The following is a 6,820-nucleotide window of genomic DNA, read 5'->3' as shown; positions in this document are numbered from 1 at the left end:
TAACATCGCGATGTGGCTATCCTCTCTGGATAAAACGCCTTTCCATGTCCGTTATACAAGTAATAAAATGTGTATCATCACTGCAATTACGTCTAGCTCTCAACATCTCCCCAAAGGGGAAAGCCTTAACCTGATGCCGAGGATGTGCGCTTTTCGCATGTAATCATGAATTACAGGCAGTAGGTTTGCGATACATCTTACTCTGAATAAGTCCATCTTTGATATACAGTTCCACATTATTAGTACTCAAATGGGTAGTGAACCTGATGTTCATATCATTGGCATTTAGATATTCAATAAATTCCTCCAATAGTTGTTCTGTACCTGCCCAAATCATAAGGCAGTCATCTATGAACCGCCCCCAATAAAGGATGTGTTCATTCCAACGACTCCCAGATGTGCCCCAAATCATGACCTCCTCTAACTAGCCCATAAAAATATTTACATAGGCCGGTGAGAATTTAGAGTCCATAGCAACACCTTGGGTTTGTCTAAACCATTGATCTTTGAAAAGATTTTTTTGTGTGAATCATTTGTGTATGTTCCCAATGACAAGCCGGTTTCTTAGATAAAAAGTGATATAATGCCTTAAGTCCCAGTTCATTGCGAATACTGGTGTACAATGACACCACTTCAAGATTCACCAAGATCATATCCGGGTCCCAAGTGATATCTCCCAATATATTAAGAATATGTGTAGTATCCTTTATATACGAAGGTAAATTCACTACAATTGGCTGCAGAAATATATCTACAAACTGCGATATACGTTCTGTGGGTCCCCCAATACCTGACACAATGGGCCTCCCAGGTGGAAATGGGAGGCCTTTGTGAATTTTCAGCAAAGTGTGTAGGCAGGGAAATCTCGGTCGAGTCACTTTAAGGTATAAAAATTCGTAATCATCCAGCAGACCACTTTCATGCCATTTTTTAAGATAACCGTTAATAGTTGCTATTAAAGGGAATATAGGGTTATGAGCCACCTTCTCATAACACTGGGTATTGCTCAATTGTGAATACATTTCGTTTTCATAGTCTTTAGTGTTCATTACCACTATATTCCCCCCTTTGTCTGCTTTTCTGATAGTAAGATTAGGGTTTCCCATTAATATCTTTAGATCTTGTCTCTCTTGTGAAGTAAGGTTATCTCTATAGGGGCTTTTAGAAAGTCCCTTCTTCATCAAACAATTATCTAGATCATCAATAACTAGTTTATGGAAAATTTCGATATTATTCCCGCTAGTGAGGTTGGGAGACCAACGTGATTTAGTCTTGAGTCCACTTGATATTGATAGTTCTGGTCTAATATCCAAATCCTCCAATACCTTCCCAATAGGCACAGGGTCCTCCTCTAACTTGGTGATCGAGAGCAGATTAACAGTATCCTGTATATCTTCGATAGTTAGAATACTAGACACCGTATTCAATAATGCTGGTGTTGAACTTTTATTACATTGAGGGTTCAATGGCAAAATATTTCTTAAGTTTGAAGCGTCTTATAAACTTGAACAAATCAATTTTCGAGGTACAAAAATCACCAGAGACTTCAGGACAGAAGCCTAATCCTCTCCTAAGCAATGATATCATTGGATCCGGAGTATACAGACTGACAAATTCACTACCTCAACTTCTTTCTCCTTATCTGAAGTTATTGTTTCTTGTCCCACGAGCGTGTTTTCATTCTCAGGCTGTCTCCTTCTAAACCCCGCCCCTCTTCTGCAGCCTTGTTTTCCTGTGTTGTTCACCTTTTTGATCTGATCTCGGTTCCCCCTCTATATACGGTTCACCTCTTGCATGAAGGAAGAGTTGCCTAAAGGGTGTAGCTGTTTTGCTAATGTTCCTGACCCCCCTTCTAAGTCACTTTCGCTGGTGGTATTGTGCTCAACGAAGTACTACTAGAGCTTGTGGACAATGGCTCTGACGATTGTTTACCCTTATCAGTCTGGACTAAATAGTCATATTTACTGGAGAAGGTAAATACCATCCCACTATTGTAATCCAGCTCATCCCATTTTAGCTTTCGGGCTTTTCTCTGCTTTATGTCATTCTGATGATTAGATAAGACTGTCTTCAAAATTTCATAATTCTTGGCTGTAGGTTCAGGCATATTTAATGCTTCGATCTCAGACTCCAGCTGTGCTATTTCAGTTTGGAGCTTTGTGACTTTCCACTCTGCATTCTCTAGCAGAATATCCATCAACTTCATTGAACTGGATATCAATTCCTTTTCCCAAATATTAAGGAGGTCTTCGTTCAGATCATCATACGCTGGGATGACCTACGAACGTAGGCCCCTTGGAATCCTATTAAGTTTAACAGTGGTGTCCACTGTAACATCTGTGAGGAGAAAGCCAAATTAATCATGTGACAAACAGTAGTAGATATGTAAGCATTACACGTCCATAAACGTATTTACTGAGTAACATCAATGTTTACCATTAAATACTCATTCTGGACTCCACGTGTGGGAATTTCAGCGATGTACACAATTCTCATACTCCAATTGTATCATATACACCATCATTTCCTATATATGTCGATATAAACACCTTATTTCCATCATCGCCGGGGTCCAAATCACCACAGAGATCATGGGGACATCAGCAAGAATGCTGTACAATCTCATTTGTGAAGTGGTAGCTACGGAGCATTGGTTTACAACCTCTGTAGACATGTCCCAACATACTTGTAGTTATGGTGACGTTGTAGAAAATTTGAGGAATACTCCTATAGCAAATGCCAAAATGGTGGATGCCTGATGTCACTTATTGGAGATTCAGAATCAACTACCGCCAGCGGAAGTAGACCGTGCAGTATTCAATGTCATCCACGGTGGACAGAGCCATTGGCTAACATTGGTGCGTATGATGGTTGCAGTCCAATGGCTGTGTCCGTATATGCAGAAGACCACCTATGTGGAGTACATGTACATCGTGGTGCTCAAAAATATTCACTTGCCTACTCACACTGCATCGATCTACACCTCCTCAACTTCAGTTGCTGTTTGCCACCTCTGGGAGGAATCATGGCACATGCTGCAGGGGTGAGGCCCCCAGCCTTCTCTCCAGAGGAGCTGGAGATGCTCGTGGATAAGGTCCTTTCCCTGTATGGCCAGCTTTATGGCTCACCAGAGGAGCGGGTAACTTCCAAACATACATACTTAACTCTGTTGGACTGCATTGCTTCCTGTCTCACAGGCTATGATGGGGCTTTGGTGCCCAGTGTGTCATATGATAATAATGAAGTACAATTTTGGTGTTCCTACATAGGACATTCGTGTAATGAATTGTGAAACACTGTACTCTGTGCACTTCACATCATCATTGTGATATTTGTTAAGTGTCAGATAATTCCTGGGTAGCATGCACATTTCAATGTATATGTTCAGTTGATGGTGCAATGTGTTGCAAAATCATGGTAAAGGGTGTGATATATTTATAGGCTTTCAGTTGGAATACTTACACAGGACAGATCTGTGCTCGTCAAACTATGCTTATGGAGCTAGTTATACCGCAATGGCACCCTCAGAGTGCCACGCAACGATCATGTCACATATAGCTTGGCCCAAAGATGTACATTTTGGATTGAAGAGCTGAACATTTGTTATTCATATGGGATGAGTCTGCACTACCTGCAGATGGCAAGGGATGATGAGGAATTGGGCCTTTTATTGGCCATGACAGAGGCTAAGAGGCACAGTCTCTTCTGTTGAATCTTGGATGTTCCCAAATGAGTCCCTTCCCCCACTATTTGTCCATATTGCCTTAGCATGTTGTAAATTTTGTATGTTGTCAGAGGTCACCCCCTGACCTGATACTTCTTTCCATGGGCCCACACTGTAGTTGTGTGTGATTGAATTAAGTAATTTCATTTGCTTGTTAAAAGGCAACATATCCGACTAGGTATTCTAAATTTTGTAGGTGTCACACATTGTATGCTATCCCTTTCTGTTGTTCTCATGTCCAGACAATACCAGAGAGGTATCTGCCAGTGTGACACATGATAGCCTTTTCATTGTGACCTTAGTATTTGCTGTCAATCTGTACTATGGTATCAGGCTGTATTTACCGCCGCATTTGTAAATGGGCCTGGCGGTTACAGGGTGTGTACAAACATTCACAAGTAGGTTACCCTTCTGAAGGTCTGAATGGTGTTGTGTGTGTCACAGTAGCCAACAGCACACTACATGTAGGATGGCCCTGTCCTACATGGTGTTAGTGGGCTTTCTTTGTCAGTGTAGGACACAACCAGGATTGAGGATAGTCCTCTGATGACTGCAAAAGTGTATATCCCTATATGTGGTACTAAGAATGTGAGGAGTACAGATGTAGTGTATTAAGAATAGTTACTTGCTTATGCTAGATGCCTCCAAAATTATTGGGACCCCGACATGTGTCCATTTACTTGCAGTTGCAATGTTTTGCTTCATCTCTTGTATATATACAGGTCAATGCCGATCAGAAGCAGTGAATGTGGAAAGCCATCGCCCGAAAAGTGCGGTCCCTGGGGGTCTATCACTGGTGCAGTGCCCACTGCAGGAAGAGGTGGAAGGAAATGAGATGCTAGACCAAGAAGATTGTGGAGGCCGAGCTGGGGAAGTCCTATCAATGTTGTATTGGTGCATGCCGGACACTGACTCCCCTAATGGTACTCATCCTGGCGGTGGCCTACCCAGAGCTTGATGGGCAGTTGAGGGCCCAACAGCAGATAGGAGGGTTCGAGTATTGGGCTGAGTCAGACATTGTGCATTAACATTTTCCTCGTGTTAGAAGCAGCAGTTTCGTTTCCCCATCAACATTGTAGGCTACTTATTTCCTAAGGATTAACAGTGTTGTTGCATGTGTAGGTCTTGTCATAGGCGCATGATGTTTCTCCAAAACTTATGTCTTTTGGACCAGATCCAAAGGTGAGCTAAGTTATATGTCTATCTTGAGGGTTGTACAGACACATTGTTGAGGAATGTGACAGTTCACCTACATTTGTTTAATATTGTGTGTGTCAGCTGCCCCACACAGACCACATGTCTTCTTTGTGTCAGAAGTGAAGCACCCCAATACTGTTGAACTTGTCCTGGGAATTTCTTAGATGTGACATGGCATACGGTGCACATGGGATGCAGACAATGAGCCATACTTGGTCTTGGTAAGTGGGGTATGTACAGCATTTTGAGACAGCAAAAAACACTGGTGCTAGTAATATTTATGCCTTCATGATGGCACATGTAGCTTTAATGTATTGTGCTTTCGTCTGCACAAAGATATGATACATGATGTAAGGGTCTACATAGGTTAAGGTGAGAGTCCTCCATGCTTGTATGTGTTGTCCAATTTTTAAATGACAATGGGGCATATTTACAAGCCCCTATCACCACGAATGTCACCTTTTTTGATGTCCCTTTGGTGATATGGGCTTCGCCTTACTTACAAGGAAGTGTTAGGCTACTTAACGTGGCTAATGCTGCCATGTAAAAAAGGCACACTTTCATGCTATACTTAGCGTGAAAGGGGAGGGCGATGGGTGTTGTGGTGGTGTTACGCTGCAACACCCACCTATTTTGATGCTGCCCCATATTTACGTGTGGTGTAAATATCAGGTCGCGCCAAAATTGAGACCAAAAGAAACCTGGTGTTAACATGGCAAAACGAGAAAAATTGCTTTATTTCTCCTTGTTTTTGCTGTTTCTATGTGTGCTGGATTGTGCAGCGTTAGCCAAGAAGGCTATCGCTGTGCTCCTCCACATTTCTTGTAAACATGCCCCAATATTAATTCATACTGGGGATGCAGGTGATATGTACATACAGACAGGAGTGTGTAGACATGGGTGAGTTTGTTCAACATACGAAGAGACATTGATCTCTCTTATTAGTCATGTCCTATGTTGAGGCTTTTTATTTCATGGTATGTACACTTACAGTTGTGTCTCACAAAATTATCATCAATGCCATTGATGTGGGAGTGTAGAGTTATGTGAAGTACACATGTAGACTTTTGAAAGTTCATTCACTGACTGGTGACATGCATCAGGGAGTGACATGCAGATTTGGTGTGGTAATATGTGGGTGTTTAAGCACTGTAATACATTGGTATTTCTGTGTGCAAAACATTCTGGGTACTGTGATGTGCCTTCTCTTTTGGACACAAGTGACACCTCATATTCATGGACTAGAAATTACCTATACCTCTAAAGACTTTCACTGAGCTATTGAGTTGCAGATATGCAATCTGATGATGGTGTTCTCACTAGGACATAAGAGGACTGGGCATGTCCCTAGACGTAGGTGGGGTCAAGCACTATAGATATATGTGCAACTTCTGACAGAAAGCGTATGGCCACCTTGCCTCCATGCAACTTTTAGGAAACCTTGTCAATTGAGTGATCTGTGCTCCTTTGATAATTTGATACATTGAGTTTACGCTGATGTCTTACACCTATTTCAACTGTTATTTCAGCATCAACCGAGGCAAGCAGAGGAGATTGTGCTGATGACATTGGGGATGCAGCTGGCCAGAGTGCCTCCAGTCGGGAGACTGACACTGATGGAGGCAGTGGCCCAGCGGGTGAAGGAGGGTACATGAAGGCACCTGATTCAACATCATCTTCTTCAGAGTAAACCTCCAGTGACAGCTTCCTGGTGGTGGAAGACGCCACAGAACCTGTGTCCACAACATCCTTGCCCGCCACCCGCGTTCCATCTTTACCCTCTCCCCTGCTCCCCAACAAGTTGTCCGTCTCTGCTACTGTAAACAGAGCTGTGTCTTTTTTGCCCCAGACACCTCAGCCCCTGCGCCCCCAGCTGCCCTGAGTGAGGTGGCTATTGAC

The sequence above is a fragment of the Triturus cristatus genome, chromosome 1_2, assembly GCF_964204655.1.
Source record: "Triturus cristatus chromosome 1_2, aTriCri1.1, whole genome shotgun sequence".
Lineage (NCBI taxonomy): Eukaryota > Metazoa > Chordata > Amphibia > Caudata > Salamandridae > Triturus > Triturus cristatus.
This window is presented reverse-complemented; position numbering follows the sequence as displayed.